Source organism: Erinaceus europaeus, chromosome 2, assembly GCF_950295315.1.
Source record: "Erinaceus europaeus chromosome 2, mEriEur2.1, whole genome shotgun sequence".
In the NCBI taxonomy this organism is placed as follows: Eukaryota; Metazoa; Chordata; class Mammalia; order Eulipotyphla; family Erinaceidae; genus Erinaceus; species Erinaceus europaeus.
Genome location: NC_080163.1, coordinates 108,016,714 through 108,044,600, shown reverse-complemented (window position 1 = coordinate 108,044,600; position 27,887 = coordinate 108,016,714). Strand labels below are relative to the sequence as shown.

General features: G+C 43.0%; 1 long non-coding RNA gene across 2 annotated transcripts; it reads left to right on the top strand.

Moving 5' to 3' along the window:
* Nucleotides 1-1,014: 1,014 nt before the first annotated feature.
* Nucleotides 1,015-27,887, top strand: LOC132536667 (uncharacterized). Of its 2 annotated transcripts, none has more exons than XR_009548153.1 (3): nucleotides 1,015-1,258; nucleotides 9,054-9,240; nucleotides 27,861-27,887. It is a non-coding gene; the product is annotated as an uncharacterized LOC132536667 (long non-coding RNA). The 2 variants fall into 2 exon arrangements; XR_009548155.1 differs by lacking the exon at nucleotides 27,861-27,887 and adding an exon at nucleotides 12,779-12,814.

Sequence of the window (27,887 nt, the reverse complement as noted above, 5' to 3'; positions counted from 1 at the left end):
TGCCGTGGGGTTGGGAGCACAGCCAAGTTCAATCATGTCATAAGAAAAAACAGAATTTTTCTGGTCTTCACTGATGATGAAACCGTGGTGAGCAGTCTTGGGATCTAGTGTCAAGTCTGTGTAAAACCAGGCCATTTTATGCAGACCAAAATGATGTGGGGGGAGTTTGGGACTCAATTCTTTTAAAAATTTTTTTATTTGTTTTATTATTTTATTTTATTTATTTTATTTTTTTTTACAAGAACATCGATCAGCTCTGGTTTATGGTAGTGCAGGGGATTGAACCTGGGATTTCGAAGCCTCAGGTCTGACAGTCTGTTTGTATAACCATTATGCTATCTACCCCTGCCCTAGGGAATCGATTCCTTAAATGTGTGAGAAAAGACATCTGGGGCCTTGAGGACATTGTCTGAGCTCAGCTGGGGTTTGATGGTTCTCATACTCAGCAGCAGGACCAGGTCTGACTGTAAACATGTCTCAGTGATTGCACTCAGGAGATTCCGTGCTTTGGAAGCATAGGCTGACATCTGGTTTCTGTGTTCAGTGATCTTTTGGGAAACACTTGTATTTTCCTGGTGTAACTTAGATTCAAGGACATGCTCATAGTCTGTCAAGAAATGTTTATGACTTTGAAATTCCTGTAGTACTAGAGATTTTTCAGTTTCCACCTTCTCTTTCAATTCCTGTATTTTTTTCAGTTGATTTTTCAATTCCATTTCAGTATCTTTCAGCTGCTTATTAAGGGTGTGCAGGAGAGATCTGAACTTCTTTCTGTGCTGAGCAGCAGCCTCCTCAGTGGGGGTGACAGGGTGACCCTGCTGCTCACAGGACACTCTGCACTGGACACACACCAGCTGCAGGTCCTGCTCACAGAACAGGCTGAGCACCTGCTGGTGCTGCTCACACAGGGGCTGATCCTGCTCCTGCTGCTGCTTCCTCTTGCTCCCTGAGCTGGGCAGCTGCTTCACCATGTCAACCAGGGCGCTCAGCTGGCTGTTCTGCAGCTTCCTGTGGGCACAGTGGTGCTGGCAGACGGGACAGGGCAGGATGTCCAGCAGGTCCTGCCAGCGCTGCTGGAGGCAGGAGGCACAGCAGTGGTGCCCACAGTCCAGGGTCACCGGGTCTGTCAGCCAGTCCAGGCACACAGGGCAGCTGAACTCTGCCCTCAGCTCTTCCAGGAAGTCTTGCTGGGCCATGGTGCAGGGGGCTCTGTCCCAGGACACTTCCTGAGCTAGGCTGCTGTCCAGGAGCAGGAAAAGTGAGCAAGGGCCCCTTAAACTTCTCTTCACTCCTGAAAAGCTCTAGGTCTTGGGATCTGCAGGGGTTGGATTCACAGAGGCTGCTCCTACTTCTCCCCTTTGTCTCTGCAGCAGCAGCTGCTGGGGGTACAGATCAGAGCAATCCCTGCAGGCTATGGTTCCTTCTCATTTTCTTCACAGTGACTGGAAGTGAAATTTCTATTTGGTCTTCTTCCTTTAAGAAAACAAGGAGACAAATGTATTATATATGTCACTGACATTATTTTTACCAAACAGTTTTATACTGTTTATTTCATGCATTTTAATAAAAAAAGGATACTTTACTCTCAGTATGCTTGAGGTGTTTGATAATTTTTAAATAAGTAGTCATTTTGTTCATGAAAAGACTCTTCATTCTTTTTTTTTTTTATTTAAGATTTTATTTATTTATTTATTTATTTATGAGAAAGAGAGGAGGAGAGAAAGAACCAGACACCACTCTGGTACATGTGCTGCCGGGGAACAAACATAGGACCTCATGCTTGAGAGTCCAATGCTTTATCCACTGTGCCACCTCCCGGACCACTCTTCATTATTTTTTTTTTAAATTTTTTATTTAAGAAAGGATTAATGAACAAAAACGTAAGGTAGGAGGAGTACAACTCCACACAATTCCCACCACCCAATCTCCATAACCCACCCCCTCCCCTGATAGCTTTCCCATTCTCTATCCCTCTGGGAGCATGGACCCAGGGTCATTGAGGGTTGCAGAAGGTAGAAGGTCTGGCTTCTGTAATTGCTTCCCTGCTGAACATGGGCGTTGACTGGTCGGTCCATACTCCCAGTCTGCCTCTCTCTTTCCCTAGTAAGGTGTGTCTCTGGGGAAGCTGAGCTCCAGGACACATTGGTGGGTCTTCAATCCAGGGAAGCCTGGCCAGCATCCTCTTCATTCTTTTGAGGGGAGAAAACGTGTGTCCTGCCTTCTGGCTGTGTACACAAGAGGCTTTGGGCAAACAAATTCTGCAACATAATAATTTCTTATGGGAATGTGAATAGTTTACAATAAGAATAACCCTAAGATGAAAAGTAACAATATCTGTAGTGAACTTTTTCATTATGAATAGCTATTAGGATGTCACATAGATGCTAGAATGTTTATAACCCTGGAAGCCTTAGATTAAGTCTGATCTCTGCTATCTCTCGTGCCAGGGTGATGGTGTGATTTTTTTTCTCATTAAAAAGAATTCTTTTAAAAATGACTATCTAGGTGACCTGTAGACTAATGTGTTCAGTTGCAATAACTTTTTTTCAATCTTTGTTTTAATTTCTTTATTGGGGAATTAATGTTTACGTTCAACAGTATGCAATAATTTTTTAACTTATTTCATTATCAGTGAGAGAAATGCACAGCATCATGTGGCATATTCAATGTCTAGCGTTGAACTCAGGACCTCACACTTGAGAGTCCAACTCAGTATCCACTGCACCACCTTGCTGCTCACCAGATGAAATATATATGTGTGTGTGTGTATGTGTGTGTGTGTGTTAAAAGTTAGAGTCAAGCAGAGTTGAGTGAACTGCAGAGGGAGAAATTAAAAATGAATTTATTATGTTCCATGATATGTAGCCAACCTACTATATTTATGTCATTTCTAAGAGTTCTTTCCCCTGAAAGCCAGAACTAGGAGGCTTCTAATAATCTCCCATTCTATCAATGGCATCTTGTTTTTCTCTCATAGGAGCTACTTCCCAACCCAGGGACATCTGAGCCCTATTCTCTGCTTCTTGTTCGACACCAGTCTGCCCCTTCACCTTTTTCTTATTAATATTTATTTATTTATTCCTTTATGTTTCCCTTGTTTTTATTGTTGTAGTAATTATTGTTGTTGTTGATGTCATTGTTGTTGCATAGGACAGAGAGAAATGGAGAGAGGAGGGGAAGACAGAAAGGGGGAGAGAAAGATAGACATCTGCAGACCCACTTCACTGCTTGTGAAGCGACTCCCCTGCAGGTGGGGAGCAGGGGGCTTGATCAGGATCCCTATGCCCGTCCTTGTATTTTGTGCCACCTGTGCTTAACCCGCGTGCTAACACTGGACTCCCCACTTCACCTTTTTTTTTTTTTAAATTTTTATTTATTACTGGATAGAAACAGAGAGAAACAGAGAGGGGACTGGGGCAATGGGGGGAAAGAGACCGAGAGACACCTGCAGCCCTGCTTCACCCCTTTGAAGCTTCCCCATTGCACGTGGGGACCAGAGGCTTGAACCTGGGTTCTAATGCACTGTAACTTGTGCACTTAATCAGGTGCACCACTGCCTGGTCTCCACCATCCCCCAACGTTCTCCTCCTTCTAAGTCCTTCTGCTGCCTCTGTTTTCCAGCCACTAACATTCCTGGATGAGAGAAGGAAAGAAACTGGCATAAGGCTGCTTAGATGTGAAAAGGGTGAAAATCAGATTTGATCCCAGATATACCCCATTGCTTTAAAATACACTTTCATTTATTTTGGGGGATGGCCATGGTCTTCTCTCCAAAAGAGCCATTTGCAGATAGAGAGACACTTAATAGACCACAGCCCTCCCTCAGTGCATGCAGTGCCCCCTGTGGGGTACAGGGTCTGGGAGGCAGCTGAGGCCTGACAAAATGGAGCCTCCCAGAGGAACTCTCTCTCTGCCCCCCCAACCCTCAGTTGTATTTTTCTGATCCACTACACTGACTTAGGTTTAGGTTTTGTTCATGTCAGGACCAGTGCACTAGATCACACTATGGACAAACTGCTTCCATTTCTTTCTTTCCTAACTTTTCTAATTTTTATTTATAAAATGGAAATACTGATAAGACCAAAGGGGAAGAGGGGATGACATGCTCCCAGCCTGTCATCTCTCTTTCCCTGGCAAGACAGGGCTCAGGGGAAGCTGGGCTCCAGGACATATTGGTGGGGTCGTCTGCCCAGGGAAGTCTTGGTAGCATCAGGAACCTGCTGTCAGAGTGATACAGCAGAAGGGTTGACATTGCACCATGAGCACACCCATCTGATCGCAGAAGCTAAGTAGGTTGGAACTTGGTTAATATTTGGATGGGAGACTGCTTCAGTTTCTTTAATGTTTCCACCTGGAAAAATCACCTGGGGCAGTCTTTAAAGGGTCCAAACACTTTAAAGGATCCAGTGCCTTAAAGTCACTCAGCAAAAGGGGTCCTACTATCCTAATTTACCTGTGTAAACAGAGTATTGTTCTAAGCTGTGGGCCCCCTGCAAGCCCCAGGGTAGGATTTTTTTCCAGGAGAGTCCTTGGGCTTGGAGATCATAGAATCACTGCCACTTGCCCTCCTGCTCATTCAGACAAACACTCTGAACACCAGCCATGGGGCTTACAGGCTCTTTCTTCCTGGATATCTGAACATTATAGACATTAACATGTGAAAAGCCTTGGGTCACTGTCTTACTAGATTGTTTTTCTAGAAGAACTTCTTTAAACCCCTCGGCTGGAAGTTCATTGTAATGAATTGTAATGGAGATTTGGTTATTTAAAGATTAAAGTCATGGAGAAAGGAGTGAAACAAAATTGTGGGGTTCTGGTGCCTAATGAAATTGTACTCATATGCCAATGACTGCACTGGAAAGTATTAACCCCTCAATAATAACTGAAAGAAAAGACTAAAGTCATAATTCTGTACTAGAAAAAGACAACTTGAAGGCAGCAGAGTGACATGACACGGTGGGGGCTTTACTTCATAATGGGCAGCAGGGCGTGTAGGCAAAGGTGGGCCTGATTCTCTCTCTGCGTATGTTCATGGGGTGTCAGAGACTGAATAACTTCCAGTGCATTTTGAAAAGGTCTTTCTGTGTGGAAGGAAGAAATCTGATAATAAAAGACTGCTAACTCTTACAAATTATAACAAGAGTATTGTGTATTTTCATTAAAACCATCATGCTGACACAGAAGCCATCCTTTTCTGTGAAAAGTGAGGTTCTCAGAGTCACTCAAGTCCTTATATAGGGCAACTGTGGGCTAGACATGAAAGATACTGAGTATGAGTTGAAAATAATCATATATTCTGAAGGGGCAGGCCCTAGAGTGCACACATTACCAAGCCCTAAGACCCAAGTTCAAGTCCCAGATTCCTACCTGTAGGGAGCAACTTCACAGGTGGTGAGCCTTGCTGCTGTCTCTAGTTCTCCACTTATCACTCCCTGTCAAAAAACAGATCTATGCTGAAGATACAGCATACTGCTTTTATTAAGGTCTTTCTGATGTAAAGGCTCTGAGGTCTCAGGTTTAATCTTAGACTCCCATCCCCACAGGCAGCTTCATTATCCTGCTTACCTGGGTCCTGTGAGGCTCTGCCCAGGTGTGGCCTGTGCTGGAGCTTTGGGGCACCTCCTTTTTGTAAAGGAGGATCTAGTCTGGATCTAGTTCAGAGGACTCAGACTCTCAGGGTCTCTGCTGACTGCTCAGGACAGAGAGATACATAGTGCTTTACACACTTATAAGGAGTGTCCCCTCCTCCCTTCCAGTGGTCAATTCCAAACCCAAATTGAGTTAGGGCCTGATAAGTTTCCAGCTTCCCTCCTGCCCTAGCTTTTGTGCAGACTGGGGACTTTTCCTGCATGCCAGCTGTCCCTTCCTTTCTATCCTGTTCTTCCTTCATCTCCCTAGACAACTCACTGACCAGCTTCCTTCCTTTCTTTATTTTATTGATAAAATTTAAAAAATCAGCAATAGAGAAGGGGTAAAATTCCACACATTTCCCACCACTAGAGTTCCATTTTCCATCCCCTTCACTGGAAGATTTCCTATTCTTGATCTCTCTGGGGGGAGTATGGACTCAGTATCACTATAGGGTGCAGGAGAGAGAAGGTCTGGCTCCTGTAATTGCTTCCCTGCTGAACATGGGCATTGGCAGGTCAAGCCATAATCCCAAACTCTATCGTTCACTAGAGGGGCAGAGCTCCAGAGAGATGGGGTCCCAGGGTACAGCTGCAAGGCCATGTGCCCCGGGGGAGTCAGGTTGGCATCATAATAACATCTCCAACTTGGTGTCTGAAAATTGATCAGCTTTCTGACTACAGCCAATCAGAGTTTTGCCTGCCTGAGGCCCAAAGTTACAGGTTCACCTCCTCAACAGGGCCCCATGCAAAGGTGGGAGGACAGACTCTGGTTTCTCTTCTGGTCCCTCAGACCTAATTAGTTACTTTTCAATAAGAAAAGTCCTTGTCTTGTTTCCTAGTGAAAGTTAAAGATTCTTCTTGAAGAGTATGTCCTCCCTTTACAACCATGGAGATCACCGTATGAAGAGTTTTTCCTTTGTAAATGTGCTTATCTCTGATAAAGGCTGTGTTCACTCCGCATGCACAGCTCTTCAGATGGTAATTCCCTTTGTTGTAATGTCATAATACTGGGGTGGCTGAATGTGCTCTCCTAAAATATTAAAGAAACTCTTCTCCATACTACATTGGTTGTGCAGTGACTTCCTCTCATTGATTCATCTTTCTAGAAGAATCCCACTCAATGGCTTATAATTATCTTCAATGTAATATATATATATATTTGCCTCCAAGATGATAACTGGGGCTCAGTCACTTTTTGATGAAACTTCCTGAGAAATCTATGCACATAAAAGCAAATGTTTATGAGACTTTGTGAGATGGTACTAAAACTTTCCTTTGTATGTCTCTTTTTAAATTAAATTTACCTATTTATTATTGGATAGAGACAGAGAAAAATTGAAAGAAACAGAGAGACACCTGTAGCCCTATTTCACCACTCATGAAGCTCTCCTTATGTAGGTGGGGACCAGGAACTTGAAGCTGGTTTCTTGAGCCCTGTAATGTGAGCATTTAACTAGGTGCCCCACCACTTGGCCCCCTTTGTATGTCTTCCTATGGGCAAAACCTATCTATCAACAATTGCCAGTTCTCACGTCCTATTATCTTTATCAGTCCATACCCTCACTTGTTTTAGAATGTTTCTTCCTAGAAAAGAGGTGACCTACTTGGGAGTCGGGCACAGCAGGTTATGTGCATGTGGCACAAAGTGCAAGGACAGGTCTAAGGATCCTGGTTCGAGCCCCAGGCTCCTTACATGTAGGGGTGTTGCTTCACAAGCAGTGAAGCAGGTCTGCAGGTGTCTCTCTTTCTCTCCCCCTCTCTGTCTTCCCTTCCTCTCTGTCCTATCCAACAAGTATGACATTAATAACAACAATAATAACTACAACAATAAAACAAGGGCAATAAAAGGGCATAAATAAATAAATAAATATTTAAAAAATGAATTGACCTGGTTAAAGCCAAATATGAGTGTACAGGTGGGCTATTACCTGCTAGGTGCCTCTGAACAGGATCTGAGTTTTCTAGTAGGATAGTGATGGGACATGCATCCATGCCAGGCACTTCTCACTCTGACCACAGAAATAATCAGGGTTACAAGCCCAGCAAGGTCCTTGGTGATAAATCTGGGACTTCAGATTCTCAGGCATAAGAGTCTCTGTGTAACCACTGTGTTATCTACCCCTGTCCCACTCTTCCTATCTATGCCCTGCCCCCTTCTCATTCCCTTTCTGGCTATATCTAGCTAATAAATAAACATAAGAATGAAATTTTATTTAAAGTTAAAATATGCAGGAACCTGGGTTCAAGCTTCTAGTCCCCATTTGAAGGCAAAGGCTTTGTGAGTGGTGTGTGAATTAGGGCTGCAGGGTGGGGCCTTTCCCTGCATGTCAGCTGCCCCTCTCTCCCTTTCTGTCCTGCCTCTCATGTCCTTAATCTCCTCAGTGATCACCTTTGTCTAACTGAGGCCCAAAGTCACAAATTCAGTCGCATTAAGGACCCATCAGACCTGGAGGGGTCGGCTTTTTCTTCTGGTCCCTCAGCTTTAGTTAATCATGTTTCAATTGGAAAATCTTTGTGCAATTTTTTTCAGTAAAATAGTTCTACAGTTGTGATTTCTTTTTTTAGTTTCTTTATTGGGAAGTTAGTGGTTACAGTCAACAGTCAAAAAATACAATAGTTTGTACATGTGTATCATTTCTCAATTTTCCACATAACAATTCAAACCCCACTAGGTCCTCCAATATCTTCCAGGACCGGAACCCCTCCCCTCCACCCCAGAGTCATTTACTTGGTACAATACACCAAAGTATACTATTATGTATAGAACAAAGTATTATGTATGGAACAAAGGGTGGGACTAATTCTGGAGACCAAGATGACTCAGTATGTGTCAAATGGGACACCTCAGGCAGAAAACTCATGAGAAGGGGAAATGGATATGTATAGAAGTTTAAGAATGAAGAGGCCCTGGATGGGGAGAACCATATACTCATTGTTTACAGGATAAAAGTGCAAAGACACTCGAGCCCACAAGCTTCCCTACAAGTGCCTCAGAATGGGGCAAAAGAAGGTAGAAACCTGAAGGGGGGAGTCAAGAAATCACACTTCTCTAAAAAAAAAAAAGGGGGGGAGGACTCAAAAGCTATGACTAGGCTTTCCCCTAGATAGGAAAACAAGGAGATGGTGAGTGTCTAGAAGAGGCTCTGGGTTTATCTCATTGTCATTTCCACTGTTGAGGAAGAAACTTCCACAGCAAAATAGGGAATCAGTTTCTCTGTAAAGGTGTCAGTGAGTAGGCTGATCGGCAACATCTCAGTGATATCATAAAAGCAACTCTCTGCTAGTTCATAGTAGAGGAAAATGCCAGTGGTCACTTCCGTTAAGCCTGATATGAGATGGGTCCCAATCGGCTGATGGATTTGCCAGCAGCCATTGGTTTGGGCCTGTGGCATTAGGACCTACCTGGAGAAAGTCTCTTTGCAGATGCCTAAGAAGCACATGCCTGTGCCTGTGATTTCTACCACCCAAAAATGCGTGCCAGCTTCAAAGCCCTCAGAGCTGTGGACAGCTGTGTGAGAAGGAAGTGCCTTGGCACAGGGATGAGGACCATTATTTCACTGTCAAACAGAATTTTCTTCCTATTTTGGCCTGTGAAGCAACCCCCCTGCAGGTAAGGAGCCAAGGGCTTGAAATGGGAACCTTATGCAGGTCCTTGTACCTTACATCACCTGTGCTTACTCGCCATACTACCGCCGGACTCCCATCAGCACTGTATTAACTGGCTTTCTCTTAGGTAGGAAATCAGAGGGCTTTGTATTTATTGTATAGTCATGACCACTGATGAGGAAGTGCGTAGTACTGCAAAATAGGGGAAGAGTTTGTCTGTAAAGGTATCTGTGATTGGGCCAATGCTCAGCCTCTCAGAGATATTGTAAAACCGAATCTCTCCTAGTTCATAGTCCAGGAAAACGCCAATGGTCACTTTCCCTTTGCGGGACTTGCGGTAAGGCCCAATGGACAGTTGCTTTTTCCAGCAGCCATTGCTTGGGGAATGTGGCATCAGCACCTGCCTGGGAAAAGACTCTTTGCAGACACCCAGGTAACACACACCTGTGCCTGTGATTTCTACCACCCAAAAATGCCTGCCAGCTTCAAAGCCCTCAGAGCTTAGGACAGCTGGGTGAAAAGTAAAAGCCTTAGGGCTGGGGGCAGGGGTGGAGACCATTATTTTACTGTCAAATAGAAAATGCTTCCTGTCTTCTCTGATGATGAGACTGTGCTGAGCAGTCTCAGGGTCTAGTGTCAAATCTACCTTAAACTTGCTGGCAATGTGAAAATCAAGATAATGTAAAGGGGCTCTGGGGAGCTGATCCTGGAATGTGTGGCAAAAGCCTTCTGGGACCCCCAACTCTTCACAGCTGCTCAGCAGGTGCTGGAGTCTTTTGGCCCTTAGCATGAGTTGAAGGTCTGTCTGCACAGACATGTCTGTGAGATCCCTCAGCAGAGTCTTCACTGAGGAGCCAAAGGCTGACAGCTGGTCTCTGCTCTCAGTCATCTTTTGGGAAACAGTCTTCATTTCTTCTAGTAGCCAATTGTCATAGTCACACTGACGATTCCTCAACAATGACTTATAATTTTTGAATTGCCGGCGTAATTGATTTCTTTGAACTCTCACCTCTTCTCTAAATCTGAATCTTTCATTGTTTTGCATATTTAACCCTTTATGAGCATATTCCAGTTGCTTCTTCAGCATCTGAAGGTGGGATTTGAGTTTCTTCCTGTGCTGAGCAGCAGCCTCCTCAGTGGGGGTGACAGGGTGACCCTGCTGCTCACAGGACACTCTGCACTGGACACACACCAGCTGCAGGTCCTGCTCACAGAACAGGCTGAGCACCTGCTGGTGCTGCTCACACAGGGGCTGCTCCTGCTGCTGCTGCTGCTGCTTCCTCTTGCTCCCTGAGCTGGGCAGCTGCTTCACCATGTCAGCCAGGGCACTCAGCTGGCTGTTCTTCTGCAGCTCCCTGTGGGCACAGTGGTGCTGGCAGACGGGACAGGGCAGGATGTCCAGCAGGTCCTGCCAGCGCTGCTGGAGGCAGGAGGCACAGCAATGGTGCCCACAGTCCAGGGTCACCGGGTCTGTCAGCAAGTCCAGGCACACAGGGCAGCTGAACTCTGCCCTCAGCTCTTCCAGGAAGTCTTGCTGGGCCATGGTGCAGGGGGCTCTGTTCCAGGACACTTCCTGAGGTAGGCTGCTGTCCAGGAGCAGGGACACTCAGCCTTCACTCTAGCCTGAGAAGCTCCAGGAGGTTCTTGGGATCCTCTGAGGCTGGTTCTGCTCCTTATTTTTGTCTCTGCAGCAACAACAATTCCTGTTGTTCTTCCTTCTCAGTGTATCCCAATGACTGGAGAGGCAAGTTTCTATGTGACCTTCATTAAAGAAAATAATAGGGGAAAATAAATAGACTATATATATGTGTGTGTGTGTGTGTCATTGACCTTTTTTTACTAGACACTTTAACAATTTCTTTTATCTTTTTAAATTTTTATTTATTTATTTATTTATTTATTTATTTATTATCCCTTTTCTTGTCTTAGTTGTTTTTCTTTATTTTTGTAGTTATGGTTGTTCTTACTGATGTCATTGTTGTTGGAAAGAACAGAGAGAAATGGAGAGGGGGGAGATAAAGATAGACACCTGCAGACCTGCTTCACCTCCTGTGAAGAGACTCCCCTGCAGGTGTGGGACCTGGGGCTTGAACCGAGATCCTTACACTGGTCCTTGTGCTTTGTGCCACATGCGCTTAACCTGCTGTTCTAACACCCGACTCCCTTCTTTTATCTTTTAAAAGAAATAAAAAGAAAGAGAGAGAAGAGAGAAAAAAATAAATTCCTAGGTTCAATCACGTGCACCACCAATAGTCATAGCTGAGCAGTGGGCATCAGAAAGTTCTTTGTAAAAATAAAAAAAAATAGTTCTCATCAGCAGAAGTTAAGAAAGAAGATCACAAAGGGAAACTAAAAGCAGGATCTGACTAAACTGAGAGTAGGGCAGGCACCAAAGTAAAAACCCTGTGGTGTGGGGGAGGGTGGACATGCAACTTCCTGGGGCTGAGGGGGGAGTTCGGGGCGGGGATGAGTGGGTGGGATGGGACACAGTCTTTTGGTGGTGGGAATGGTGTTTATGTACACTCCTAGTAAAGTGTCGTCATATAAATCACTACTTAATATGATGGGGGAAAATTGATGGTATGTCTCGAACTTTTTAAAACATAGGCTTAGTCTTTTTTTTTAATTTTTTTTATTTAAGAAAGGATTAATTAACAAAACCATAGGGTAGGAGGGGTACAACTCCACACAATTCCCACCACCCAATCTCCATATCCCACCCCCTCCCCAGTAGCTTTCCCATTCTCTATCCCTCTGGGAGCATGGACCCAGGGTCATTGAGGGTTGCAGAAGGTAGAAGGTCTGGCTTCTGTAATTGCTTCCCCGCTGAACATGGGCGGGCTTAGTCTTTTTAATACATAGGTTGAGTCCTTGATATGCAGACTCTCTCAAAAGCCTAGACCAGGTAGATCAGAAGCAACCTGTGGCACAGCTATATACAAGATACTGGGTATTATACAGTAAACACTAACAAAGGGACTTTCAAAGTTAACCCTTTTACCAAATAATGTGATAATAACAATAACTATCCATTGTTTTCTTAAACCCTAAGACAGTAGGAACCTCACATTTCCACTATAGAGGCTATATTTCCCCCAGTCCTGGAAACTTTCCCACTTTCCTGCATACTTCTCCCAATTCATATCAAATAATATTGCATCCGCTGACCGCAACCTAATCAACGCAATGAGTACCACCTCAACATGCTTTACCTCAGACTGTGCCCAGAGACTTCAGGTGTGGAATGACAACCCTTCAGCTTTATTACTCGGGTGAGACCTTTCCTTTCATAGTATTCTCTAACTCCATCCCAGGTGGTTCACTTCCTAACAAAGTCCCAACACCTAGATATAGACCAGATTCCATGAGAGAGAGCATATGTTCACACATATCCATAAACTGAGGCAAAATAGATACCTGAAAGCAGAAGTACACTAGAGTCTGCAGTGAGTAACCCCCCAACACTTCCTCCACTATTCCAACCTCTGGGTCCATGATTGCTCAACAATTTGTTTGACTTTGTATGTTAACTCTCTTTTCAGCCACCAGTTTCTAGATTCCATCATGATGCCGACTATCATATTCCATCATGATGCTTCCATGGACTGAATGTGTCCTGGAGCCCGCTTCTCCAGAGACCCACCGACCAATATGTCCTGGAGCCCGCTTCTCCAGAGACCCACCCTACTAGGGAAAGAGAGAGGCAGACTGGGAGTATGGATGGACCAGTCAATGCCCATGTTCAGTGGGGAAGCAATTACAGAAGCCAGACCTTCCACCTTCTGCAACCCACAATGACCCTGGGTCCATGCTCCCAGAGGGATAGAGAATGAGAAAGCTATCAGGGGTGGGGATGGGATATGGAGATCCAGTGGCAGGAATTGTGTGGAGTTGGACCCCTCCTATCCTATGGTTTTGTTAATGTCTCCTTTCTTAAAATAGAAAATAAAGTAAAGTAAAATAAAAAATAAAAACTAGTGGTTTGGGAGGTGGCACAGTGGTTAAGGAACTCGACTTTCAAGCATGAGGTCCTGAGTTATATCCCTGGCAGCACATGTGCCAGAGTGATGTCTGGCTCTTTCTCTCTCTCATATATTTAAAAAAATAAAAATAAATAAAAAAAAGTAAAAGAGAGGAAAGAGTGGTCTGGGAGTTGGTGCTGTAGATGAAGCATTGGATTCTTAACATGAGGTCCTGAGTTCAATCCCCAGCAGCACATGCACCAGAGTGATGCCAGGTTCTTTCCTCTGTCTTTATCATGAATAAATAAATTTTTAAAAATCTTTTTAAAAAAAGATATTAAGAGAGAGAGAAATAAAGAAAGTGAGAAAGAAAGAAAGGAGGAACAATAAAAAATAAGGTGCCTTTCTTGATATGGATGAGGTTTCTGATACTTTTCACAGTAAATGATTATTTTGTTCATGAAGAGGCTTCACACTGTAATCAGGACAAGAGGCTCTGGCCAAAAAAAAAAAAAAAAAACTACAACAGAATCTCATGGAAAGGTTAACATTTGATAAGAAGAACTCCAAATGTGAGAATATGTATTAGAATGTAGTATACCTGCCAAAGAGTTTCCCTTGGAGACATGAAACGAATTTTGATCTCCTGTATCCTCTGTGGCAGAGTGATGGTGATTCTAACTACAATGAAGAGTAATCTTGGGTGGGGGTAGATAACACAAGAGGTGAAGCAGGTGTGCAGGTGTCTGTCTTTCTCCAAGCCTCTCCATCTCTCTCCCTTTACCTCTCAATTTCTCCCTGTCCTGTGAAATCAAATAAAAGACACATGGACCTGATGGTACTGCACAAGGTTTAGCACACATGGTGTGAAGTGTGAAAGGACCAACAGAAGGATCCTGATTGGAGCCTCTGGCTCTGCACCTGCAGGGGGTGGCTTCACAGGCTGTGAAGCATGTCTGCAGGTGTCTCCCTTTCTCTGCTTGTCCTCTCTGAATTTTTCTCTGTCCTACCCAACAACAACAAGGGTGCCAAAATGGAAATAATGGCCTCTAGGAGCAGTGGATTCATAGTGCAGGCACTGAGCCCCGCAGCAATAATCCCACAGGAAAAATAAACAAAAATTAAGACAATAAGATTTATTGACTGTTACATTTTTGGTTTTTAGTCAGGTTTATAGAATTAGTCTTCTAGAGGCATGGGTACTCAGGAGAGGTTCACTTCCAAAGGCTGTTACTGCTTTTCACACACTGTTCTCTCTGACATAACTGCCTGCTTCCCCATTACCATCCTCTTAAACTCAGTTCTTGCTGGGAAATAGTGCAGATGTGGTCACATCCACCATGTTGTCCCCTCAGGGTACTGTCAATTCCCGTGAGAAAACCCTATTCCCAGGTGCCTTGTTCCACCATATTGTCCCCTCAGGGTATTGTCAATTCCTACGAAAACCTAATTCCCGGAGTGCCTTGTTTCCTAGCCAATCCTGTCCAGACTTGTCACTTCTGGAATTTCTCCCATGAAAGCCCTTTTATTTCCGCCCCTCCTCTCTCTTGCTCACTTTTCATGCAAGAAGGGTTGTTGCATAGCGGAGGCGGCCATTTTTGCTAGCTGCACGTGGCCTGAAACAGCTACACTCTCACCCAACTCTGAGGTGCATGAGTGAATAAAGATTTGTGTTCTCTCTCCAATCCAGATCTCCTCTGTGGCCCAGACAAGTTTTTTTTTTTTTTTTTTATTGGGGAATTAATGTTTTACATTCAATGGTAAGTACAATAGTTTGTACATGCATAACATTTCCCAGTTTCCCATATAACAATACAACCCCCACTAGGTCCTCTGAATCCTTCTTGGACCTGTATTCTCCCCACCCCCGAGTCTTTTACTTTGTTGCGATATGACAAGTTCTGATGTCACCTCCTCAAGGAAACTCTTCCCCCTTTCCTAAAACATATATGCCTTCAAGCTGTTGAGGGTTACTTATCCATATCTTTTTTTTTAAACAGAGCACTGATAAGCTCTGGTTTATGGTGGTGCAGGGGATTGAACCTGAGAATTCAAAGCCTCAGGCATGACAGTCTGTTTGCATAACCATTATGCTGTCTACTTCTGCCCCTTTCTTTCTTTTTTTAATACCAGAGCACTGCTCAGCTCTGGCTGAAGGTGGTGCAGAAAATTCAAGATTGGACTTTGGAGCCTCAGGCATAAGAGACTCTGCCTAACCATTATGCTATCGACTCTCTGCCCCACAGCACTTTTTTTTTTTAGAAGAATCCTGAATTTTGTAAATCTCTGAATGCTTCCCTCTTCTAGCCCAGCACAAATCCTCCCCCTTGGAGAATCAGATACATCTGATCCCTACCATCCCTTCTTTGCTTCCACAAGTTACAGGAGCTTGTCTACAATCTCCCCTTTGTCCACACCCCTTTCCCCTGACCTGACCCTACTCCTCTGCCCACAGACCCTACCAGATGGAGATGAGAAGAGAGGGGCAGACAGAATGGTTACATGTGCTTGGCTTATGGGGCGGTGTCTATGTGTAATTGTAGGCTGGGGTGGTGGGTTCCAGGCTGATCACAGACCCTGTGTATCCTAGGCTGAGTTCCCTGACCCTTAACCATGAGGGAAGAGTGGAACCATTTGATAACTCTATGCTTCACTTTTAATTTTGTGAAAGTGAAAAGCAACAGATAATGTCTGGACAAGAGCCATTTGATAGAGGATGGGTGGTAACACATCTGGTTGAGTACACATTTTACAATACACAAGGACTGGGTTCTAGCCCCTGGTCCCCACCAGCAGGGGGAAAGCTTTGTGTGTGGTGAAGTAGGGTTGTGGGTGTCTCTCTTTCTCTCATTCTTGTTGTCTCCCACTTCCCTCTCAATTTCAGGCTCTCTCTATCAAATATTTAAATAAAGATCATAGTTAAAAAAAAAGAGTCATTTGATGTGGGCTCACATATGTTGGATTTCGACCCCATTCATGCCAGGAGGCAGCCCAGCTATTGACCCTTCTCCTTTGCAGTCAGCACTTCAAGGACTCTGCCCTGTAAAATTGCTCCATGTGAGCCCAGACTGAGCACCTCCCCTCACTGGAATTCCTGCCCCCAGACACCCAGCTGCCAGTGTGCCAGCATGACCTCTCCACTGGGTGCCTGACCTCAGGGCTCCCATCCCCACAGGGGTGGCTTCATTGTCCTACTCACCTGTGTCCTGTGAAGATCTGCTCAGTTGCAGCCTGAGCTGGGACTCCTCCTTCCTGCAAAGCAGCCTGAAGTCTGGATCCAGCAAAGAAGCTTCACTGCCTCTCAGGGTCTCTGTGAGTACTCTGGGCAGAGATAGATGCTCTGCTTTATATATCTATAGGGTGTGTCTGTCTCCTCCATCTTATTAGTTCCAAATCCTTATGGGATTAGATGCAGATGAGTTTCCAGCTGCCTTGCTGTCCCATCTTCTGTGCAGGGTGGGGCCTTTCCCTGCATGTCAGCTGCCCCTCCCATGCTCCCTTTCTGTCCTGAAGTTGATCTTTATAAACTCTTCAGTGATCAGCTTTGCCTGCCTGAGGCCCAAAGTCACAAATTCACTCCCAAAACAGGCCCCATCAGACAAGAGGGCCTTGGCTCCTTCTTCTGATCCCTCCTCAGCTTTAGTTAATCATGTTTTTTTTCTTTCTCAGTAAAAAAGTTCTCCATTCGTGAGCAGAGGGTAGATAGCATAATGATTATGCAAACAGACTCTCATGCCTGAGGCTTCAAGTTCCCAGGTTTAATCCCCCCCACCATAATCCAGAACTGAAGAGTGATCTGGCTGAAAAAATAATGATAATAAGTAAATAAAGTTCTACATAATTGATTTTTTTAATAACATGGATATGATTTCCCACTTAAAGTGGCATATTGCCATCTTTGGAATATTGGGTGGCATGCTATACATTTTTTCCTTCTTTCCAAATTTTTCTTTTTTGTGATTAGCTGCATTTTTTAAAATATTTATTTATTCCCTTTTGATCCCTTGTTTTATTGTTGTAGTTATTTTTTTTTTAAATCAGGCTCAGGTCATGAGTATTTTATTTATTTTATTTTTGAGAGAGATGCAGAGAAAGAATGACACAGAAAGAAACACCAGAGCACTACTCAGCTCTGACTTATAGTGCGTGCAAGGGGACTGAACCTGGGACTTTGGAGCCTAAGGCATACTTCTGTTTCTGCTTATTTCACTTAACATAAATTTTTCAAGGTCCATCCAAGATCGGCTGAAAATGGTGAAGTCGCCATTTTTTACAGCTGAGTTGTGTTCCATTGTGTATATAGACCACAACTTGCTCAGCCACTCATCTGTTGTTGGACACCTGGGTTGCTTCCAGGTTTTGGCTATTACAAATTGTGCTGCCAAGAACATATGTGTACACAGATCTTTTTGGATGGATGTGTTGGGTTCCTTAGGATATATCCCCAGGAGAGGAATTGCAGGATCATAGGGTAGGTCCATTTCTAGCCTTCTGAGAGTTCTCCAGTCTGTTCTCCACAGTGGCTGCACCAACTTACATTCCCATCAGCAGTGTAGGAGGGTTCCTTTGACCCCACACCCTCTCCAGCATTTGTTGCTGTTACCATTTCAGATGTATGATATTCTCACAGGAGTGAAGTGGTATCTCATTGTTGTCTTGATTTGCATTTCTCTGACAATCAAAGACTTGGAGAATTTTTTTCATGTGTTTCACTGCCTTTTGGATCTCTTCTGTGGTGAATATTCTGTCCATGTCCTCCCCCCATTTTGGGATGGGGTTATTTGTTTTCTTGTTGTTGAGATTGGCAAGTCTTTGTATATTCAGGTTATTATCCTTTTGTCTGATGTATGGCATGTAAAGATCTTTTCCCATTCTGTGAGCGGTCTCTTGGTTTGGGTAGTAGTTTCTTTGACTGTGCAGAAGATTTTTAATTTGATGTAGTCCCATAGGTTTATGCTTGCCTTAGTCTTCTTTGTAATTGGATTCGTTTCATTGAAGATGTCTTTAAAATTTATGCAGAAAAGAGTTCTGCCAATATTTTCCTCTAAGTATCTGATGGTTTGTGGTCTAACATCCAAGTCCTTGATCCACCTGGAATTTACTTTTGTATTTGATGAAATATAGTGGTTCAGTTTCATTTTTCTGCATGTTTAAACCATTTTTTTTCAACACCATTTGTTGAAGAGACTCTGCTTTCCTCATTTATAGCCTGGGCATTTTTGTCAAAGATTAGATGTCCATAGATGTGGGGGCTTATTTCTGGACTTTCAGTTCTATTCCACTGGTCAGTGTGTCTATTCATGTTCCTATACCAAGCAGCTTTGATGACAGTGCCCCTATAATACAGTTTGAGATCTGGGAGTGTGATGCCTCCAGTTCTGTTCTTTCTTCTCAAGATTGTTTTGGCAATTCTAGGTCTTTTCTGGTTCCAGATAAACATTTGTAGCCTTTGTTCTATTCTCCTAAAAAATGTGCTTGGGATCTTATGGGGACAGCATTAAATTTGTATATGGCTCTGGGTAGTATATTCATTTTGATGATGTTAACTCTTACAGTCCATGAGCATTGAATATCATTCTACTTCTTTGTGTCTTTTTCAATTTCCTTGAGTAGTGACTCACAATTTTCAGTATACAAGTCTCACTTCTTTGGTTAGGTTTATTCCTAGATATTTTACTGTTTTTGTAGCTATAGTAAAAGGAATTGATTTTTGGATTTCAACTTCTTCTGACTTAGTGTTTGCATAAAGGAATGCCACTGAATTTTTTAAAAAGTATTTATTCATTTATTCATGAGAGATATAGGAGGAGAGAAAGAACCAGATATCACTCTGGTATATGTGCTGCAGGGGATCGAACTCATGACCTCATGGTTGAGAATCCAATGCCTTATCCACTGCGCCACCTCCCGGACCATTGCCACTGACTTTTGAATGTTAATTTTGTAGCCTGACACCTTACTGTATATTGCTAATGATTTCCAAAAGCTTCTTGCTGGATTCCTTAGGATTTTCTATGTATACTATCATGTCATCTGCAGATAGGGAGAGTTTGACTTTTTCTCTCCCAATGTGTATCCCCTTAATTTCTTGCTCCTGCCTCATTGCTATGGCAAGAACTTCCAACACTATGTTGAATAGTAATGGTGATAGTGGGCAGCCCTTTCTGGTACTTGATCTGAGCAGAAATGCTTCCAGCTTTTCACCATTGAGTATGATGTTGGCTGTAGGTTTTCTATATATAGACTCAACTATCCTGAGGAATTTTCCATCTATTTCCATTTTTTGTAGTGTTTTGATCATAAAGGAATGTTGTATTTTGTCAAAGACTTTCTCTGCATCTTTTTTTTTTTTTTACTCTTTTGGAATTTATTTCCATATTTCTATGAAGTGTTTATGAAACCTTTGAGTTTCATATTTTTGTTTTAAGTTGTTAAGTCTAGAGTTTCCTCCTTTGATAAGAATCTATAGCTCACTCGTATACCTCCAAGTTTTATTCTAGCAGGACAGCACTTTCATATAATAAATTTCCATATGGTACTTTTTCTTTTCTTTTTTTTTTTTTTTTTGGCTTCCCGAATGAGTACCTGTCAATTTCATCTTCCTCTTTCTGGTTTTATTCACTAATTTTGGCAAAGTAAATCTTCCTGGAGTTTCCAAGAAAAGTGAGAGCCTTTGTTTTCCTCATTTTTGAGTATCTGAAGGTACTTTTTTTTCTTTTCCTTTTCTTTTTTCTTTCTGTCTTTTTTATTTTTTTGCCTCTAGGGTATTGCAGGGGCTCAGTGCCTGCATTACCAGTTCTCTGCTCCTGGAAGGCATTTTTTCCACTTTGTTGCCCTTGTTGTTACTGTTATCATTGCTGTTGCTGAAATTAAGAGAGGAAGGGAAGACAGAAAGGGGGAGAGAAAGACATAGACACCTGCAGACCTGCTTCACCACTTGTGAATTGACCTGCCTGCAGGTGGGGAGCCAGGGGCTCAAAACTGGATCCTTGAGCCAGTCCAGTCCTTGTGCTTTGTGCGACGTGTGATTAACCCTCTGCGCCCTGGCCACAAAGGTACTGATTTTACACTTATATATAATTGACTAAGTATAGAATTACAAGTTAGATAATGTAAATTTCACTTCTAATCCTTTTATGTAATTTTTCTTTTCTAGAATATATTTGTGTCTTTGCTTTGTCCCTGGAGTTCTGAAATTTAAATACATTGTTATTGTATTGTTAAATGGGAAACTGGGGAATGTTATTCATGTACAAACTATTGTATTTACTGTTGAATGTAAAACATTAATTCCCCAATAAAGAAATAAATTATTAAAAAAAGAACAAAACAGGTATATTTCTATTAGACCACCTGATACAGAGGATAGTGTGGTATGGATGGATAGTATGAATGACAAATAATACAAATATATTTTATTTGAAATAAACAAAATGCTTACACAGCTCAACAGGTCACTCAGAAACAAACTCTTGCTTGACTGTATTACTGAGTAAAAACAAAGCTGAAGCACAGACACCTTTTTGACATGTATTTGGAGATAGGTAGGAAGACACTACTTGGTTTTTAAAAAACTAACCTTCCTTAAGGCCTGGTCATATTAAGTGTAAACAATGTAAATGAATCCACCATTACCAGTTGTCATTATTATATCTATGTCACCTGTGTATTCTGAGATCATACAAACTCCTGCCAGTATACCTGGGAAGGGTTGCTATATCACAGTTACATCTGAATTCTTGGCAGGCATGAAGAGAAATATGGAGTAAGTTTTACATACTATTTAGAGCATATCTCTAATATTTCATTAAATAACAGGTTACAATAGAAAGATACTGCCTGGAAGTTATCCTTTTCACTTTGGTTCATTTTCAGTTTTTATGATTTACATAGTTATTTGTTTTGCTTTATATAATCCTGCCACAAAGTATTAAAGCATAAGATACTTATCACTCCTTTAACATTTGCATTTTCCAAGTTTTATAATCCACATCCCTAGTATGTCAGCAGTTCTTGAATATGAAGAAAATAATAATAAATGGGCAAAAACTCTTCTAAAATGCAGATGTCTATAACTATAATGGTACAAGATGGGAAGAAAATACTGAGGAAAAGGAAAAAAAAACCATATTCATGTGCAGTGAATGTGGTTCAAGTCTTTGGATTTAAAAACAACTTCCTCATAGAAGTTGGCTACAATGGAATTTTCAGAAAACTTCTTTTGCCACCCTCTTCCCCCTCAATGACCTGAAAAGCCCTACTCCAATTTTCTGGAAATGATAGTTATGAGATGCTATAAATGACCAAAGTACAGTTGGAGGGAAAAGAATGAATGTGTCTTCCATTCAGCTATAGTTTATAGCATAACATCATTAGGTGGTGAATCAGTAAAAACCATTCAAGTACCAGAAGTGCTCTGAAGGGTACAGGTAGAAAAGTACTGAACACATTACCTGTCTGTATCAGTAACAGGATTTCATGGTTAGGAAATTTTTCTAAACAGGAAAATTGCTCCTGGATAGATTGCTTACTCCATCATTAAATGTGGCAGAATTAAAAAACAACAACAACAACAACAACAACAAATAGAGTGAAAACATAAAATCACCAAAAAAAAAGTATTCAAAATTTTTCTTTAGAAAAACAACACAAGAATTAATTTTAGTCATTGAGAGGTGATTAATTTGTCTGGGAAGGCGGCATAATGGCTATGCAAAAAGACTTTGTTACCTGAGGCACTAAAGTCCTAAATTCAATCTCCAGCACCACCATAGACCAGAGTTGGTCCCTCTCTCTACTGTGTATGTTTCTCATTGAAATAGATTCAAAGGAGGTCTCAAAACTTTACATCAGGCTCAACCCGACGCTATTGACTGGCTACGGAAGAAGGGCAAACACTAGAAGAAGAAGATTGAAATAGATAAGTAAATATTTTGAAGGAATGGACAGTAATTAATTCTGAAACCTGAAGTGAAACTATATCCCCCCGAAATCTGCATGGAGCCCAATGGAGAAATGAACTTGCTACTTCGGGGCACAGGCAGGCCAAGCTCTGATATGACGGAGTGAAAAAGTTAATCACTGAGTTTAGAGCGAATAAGGGCAGGACAGAAAGGGAGGGAGGGGCATCTGATATACAGAGAAACTCCCACCCTGCACAGAAGGAAGCTGGAATCTCATCAACATCTAATCCCATCAGGATTTGGAATTGACCAATGGGAGGGAAGAGGAGGTCACACCCTACAGGTATATAAAGCAGAGCATCTCTCTATGCCCAGAGCACTCACAGAGACCCTGAGAGGCACTGAAGCTTCTCTGCTGGATCCAGACTTCAGGCTGTTTTGCAGGAAGGAGGAGTCCCAGCTCAGGCTGCACCTGAGCAGATCTTCACAGAACACAGGTGAGTAGGACAATGAAGTCACTCCTGTGGGGATGGGAGCCCTGAGGTCAGGCACCCAGTGGAGAGGTGCTGGCACACTGGCAGCTGGGTGTCTGGGGGGCAGGAATTCCAGTGAGGGGAGGTGCTCACATGGAGGAATTTTACAGGGCAGAGTCCTTGATATGCTTATTATAGAGTAGGAGAAGGGGGAGGATCTATAGCTTAGCTGCCTTCTGGTGTGAATAGGGTAGAACTCCAACATGTGCAGGCCCACATCAACCCCATCAAATGTGGGCCCACCTTTTTTTTTTAAAAAAAATTCTTTATTTCCTTTTTGTTCCTCTTGTTTTATTGTTGTTGTAGTTATTGTTGTTATTGATGTCGTCATTGTTGGATAGGACAGAGAGAAATGGAGAGAGGAGAGGAAGACAGAGAGGGGGAGAGAAAGACAGACACCTGCAGACCTGCTTCACGCTTGCGAAGGGACTACCATGCAGGTGGGGATCCGGGGTCTTGAACCAGGATCCTCATGCTGACCCTTGCGCTTTGTGCCTCGTGTGCTTAACCTGCTGTGCTACTGCCCGACTCCCCCACCTTTTTTTTTTTTTTTAACTATGATCTATATTTATTAATTTGAGAGGTAGAGCCAGAAATTTAGAGGTAAGGGGCAAATAAGGATGGGGAGAGACACTTTCAGCCCTACTTTCCACCCATAATACTTTCCCCTGTAAGTAAGGACCAGGGGCTTGAACCTGGGTCCTTGAGCATTGTAACATGTGCACTCAACCAGTTATGCCACCACCCAGGCCCTGTAGAATGCTTCTACTCCAGATGTGCATTTGTCGCTGCTCACAAGAGTTGTCACATGGTTTCACTTTTCCCTGATGGTTAGCAACCAGGATACAACCTAGGATACATGGGGTGTGAAATCAGCCTGGAATACACCACCCCACCAGTCTACCCACCCACCCACACACACAGCACCTCACAAGTCAAGCAGATGTAGCCTTGCTGCCTGCCCCTCTTTCTCATCTTCATCTGGAAGGGTCTGTGGGCAGAGGAGTAGGATCAGGCTAAGTGACAGGGTTGTGGAAAAAGGGGAGATTGTGGACAAGCTCCTATAATTTGTGGAAGCAGAGAGGAGATGGTAGGGATCAGATGTATCTGATTCTCCAAGGGGGAAGATTTGTGCTGGGCTAGAAGAGGGAAGCATCCAGACATTTTCAAAATTCAGGATTCTTCTAAAAGAAGAGCTGTGGGGCAGAGAATAGATAGCATAGTGGTTATGCAAAGAGGCTCTCATACCTGAGGCTCCAAAGTCCCAGCTTCAATCCCCTGCACCACTATCAGCCAGAGCTGAGCAGTGTGCTGGTATTAAAATAAATATAAAAGATGTGGAGAAGCAGCCATCAGCAACATGAAGGCTTACATTGTTTAGGAAGGGAGGCAGAGTTTCCCTGAGGAGGTGACATTAGAACTGAGTTCAAGAGGATGGTAATGGGGAAGCAGGCGGTTATGTCAGAGAGAACAATGAAAAGCAGTGACTGCCATTGGAAGTGAACCTATCCTGAGGACCCATGTCTTTACAGCACTCACTGTAGAAGCTTGAATAAAAACCAAAAATACATCAGTCAATAAATTTTTATCTTTTCTTTTTTTCTTTTCTCTATTTTATTTTTATTTATATTGCCTGCATATATTGCTGGGTCTCGATACTTATATAGGAATCCACTGCTCCTAGAGGCCATTTTTTATGTTGTTTCCCTTGTTGTTATTGTCAAATAGGAAAAAGTGAAATCTAGAGAGGGCTAGGAGAGACAGGTGGACACCTTTACTGCTTGTGAAGTAACCCCCTGCAGGAAAGGAGCCAGGGGCTCAAACTGGGATCCTTAAGCGGGTCCTTGCAGACTTCGCACCAAGTGCACTTAACCTGCTGCAGTACCATTGGGCCAACGTGTATTTCATATATTTGACAGGAAGAGGGAAATTCAGAGGGAAAGGGAGATAGAGATAGAGTGGGAGAGAGAAAGACGGACACCTGCACACCTCAACACTTATGTATCCACCCCCACCCAAGTGGTTCTTAATTGTAGTTAGAATCACCATCACTTTGCCACAGAGGACACAAGAGATCAAAGAGTTGTATGACTCCAATGGAAACTCTCTAGCAGCTATGCTACATTGTAATAGGCATTCTTCTTGATATTGTCACTTCCAATATTGTCATTGCTCACATTTGGAGTTCTTTTATCATCAGATATTAACGCTCCCTGGAGATTTTTTAGTAGTAACTTTAGTAGTGACTTTTGGCCTCAAGTGAGCAAAGCTGATCACTGAGAAGATTAAGGAGATGGAGGGCAGGACAGAAAGGGAGGGGCAGCTGACATGCAGGGAAAGGCCCCACCCTGCACAGAAGATGGGACAGGAAGGAAGCTGGAATCTCATCAACATCTAATCCCATCAGGATTTAGAACTGACCAATGGGAGGGAGGAGGGTGACACACCCTACTGGTATATAAAGCAGAGCATCTCTCTCTGCCCAGAGCACTCACAGGGACCCTGAGAGGGAGTGAAGCTTCTCTGCTGAATCCAGACTTCAGGCTGCTTTGCAGGAAGGAGGAGTCCCAGCTCAGGCTGCACCTGAGCAGATCTTCACAGGACACAGGTGAGTAGGAAAGTGAAGCCACCCCTGTGGGCATGGGAGCCCTGAGGTCAGAAACCCAATGGAGAGGTCATGCTGGCACACTGGCAGCTGGGTGTCTGGGGGCAGGAATTCCAGTGAGGGGAGGTGCTCAGTCTGGGCTCACATGGAGCAATTTTACAGGGCAGAATCCTTGAAGTGCTGACTGCAGAGGAGAAGGGTCAATAGCTGGGCTGCCTCCTGGCATGAATGGGTTCGAACTCCAACATATGTGGCCCACATCAAATGACTCTCCTTTTTTAAAAACTATGATCTTTCTTTATTAGTTTGATAGAGAGAGTCTGAAATTCAGAGGAAGGGGTAGCTAACAAGAGTGAGAGACAGGGAGACACCTACAACCCTACTTCACCACACACAAAGACTTCCCCCTGCTGGTGGGGACCAGGGGCTAGAACCAAGGTCCTTGTGCATTGTAACATGTGCACTCAACCAGTTGTGCTACCACCCAGCCCCTATCAAATGGCTATTGTGCAGACATTATCTGTTGCTTTTCACATTCACAAAATTAAAAGTGAAACATAGAGTTACCACTTGGTTCCACTTTTCCCTCTTGGTTAAGGGTCAGGGAACTCAGCCTAGGAAATACAGAGTCTAAGATCAGCCTGGTACCCACCACCCCAGCACATGACTACACACGCACACAGCACCCCACAAACCAATCAGATGTAGCCTTGCTGCCTGTCCCACCATTCTCATCTCCATCAGGAAGGGTCTATGGGCAGAGGAGTAGGGTCAGGACAGGGGCAGGGGTGCGGAGAAAAGGGAGATTATAGAAAGCTCTTGTGAATTTGTGGAAGCAGAGAGGAGATCAGATGTATCTGATTCTCCAACAGGGAGGATTTGAGCTGGGCTAGAAGAGGGAAGCATTCAGAGATTTTCAAAATTCAGGGTTTTTCTAAAAAAAGAGTTGTGGGGCAGAGGGTAGATAGCATAATGGTTATGCAAAGCAACTCTCATGCCTGAGGCTCCAAAGCACCAGCTTCAATTACCTGCACCACCATCAGCCAGAGTTGAGCATTTAAAAAAAAAAAAAAAAACCAATGTGGAAAAGCAGCCCTCAGCAACATGAAGGTGTTGGTATGCTTCTAATTCTGCTTCAAAAAACCTCTGTTTCATTTGGTTTAATCCCCCTGCTTAACACTATTTATTTACATAACTAAGCACCAGCATGCCTTCAGGGCATTGGATAATCCCCACTGGTTCATGATGTCTTTTTGCTCAGCCCCTTCTTGAAGTACACCCTGATTTGCACCAGTCACTTTTTGCTCCACCCTCTCTGCATCACATCTTGTTTCCACCCTACTTGACGAGTATATATAGGTTTGTGTTTTTAGTTTAGTTTTTAGTTTAGCTTAGTTTGCTTTAGATTGCACTGCGTCCTGTGTGAATAAAGAGATACTGCAAACAACCCAGCCATGAGTCCCTGGTCATCTGTTACCAGCCTGTGAAGCCAGCCCGGGGAAAACAACGTGAAGGCTTAAATTGTTTAGGAAAGGGGGCAGAGTTTCCCTGAGGAGGTGACATTCCAACTGAGTTTAAGAGGATGGTACTGGGGAACTAGGCAGTTATGTCAGAGAGAACAGTGAGTTTGTGAAAAGCAGTAACTGCCATTGGAAGTAAGTACCCATGCCTCTAGAACACTAATTCTATAACACTAAGGAGCCCCTCTATGTGTGAAGCCAGAAGCTCCAATCAGGATCACTCTGCTGGTCCTTGTACACTTTACAACAAGTGTGCTTAACCTGCTGCAGTACCTTCCAGCACCCGTATTTTTTTTTAAAGATTTTATTTATTAATAATGAGAAAGATAGGAGGAAAGAAAAAACCAGACATCACTCTGGTAGATGTGCTTCTAGGGATTGAACTCAGGACCTCATGCTTGAGAATCTGCACACTTGTGTTTTTATTTGATTGGATAGGACACAGGGAAATTGAAAGGTCAAGGGCAATAGAGAGGGAGAGAGAAAGACAGATACCTGCACATTTGCCTCACCTATTATGTTATTTACCCCGAACAAAAGATTACTCTTAGTTTTAGTTAGAATTACCGTCAGTCTGCCACAGAGGATGCAAGAGATCAAACTTAGTTTCATGCCTCTAAGGGAAACTCTCTAGCAGCTATGCTACATTCTAATAGGTATTCTTCCTGAAATTGCCACTGTCACTATTGTCACTGCTCACATTTGGAGTTCTTCTTTCCATGAGATTATGTTGTAGATACTTTTATTTATTTATTTTTTTGGCCAGAGCTTCTGCTCCTTATTATAGAGTAGAGTCTCTTCATGAACAAAATGGTCACATACTGTAAAAAAAAGTATCAAGAACCTCATCCATATATTTTCTTTTTAATTATTTACCTTCATTCTCTTTTTATTTCTTTCTCTCTGCTTCCTTTTCTCTTTTTTCCTTTTACAAAGGTAAATGACATTGTTAAACTTTCTGGTAAAATAATGTAAATGTCATATATATATATGTGTGTGTGTAAATATAAATATAGATACAGATATAGATATATACATGGTCTCTTTGTTTGCCTGTATTGTTTTTTTTAAGGGAGATCATATATATATTTCCCTTTTCAGTCACTGGAATACACTGAGAAGGAAGAA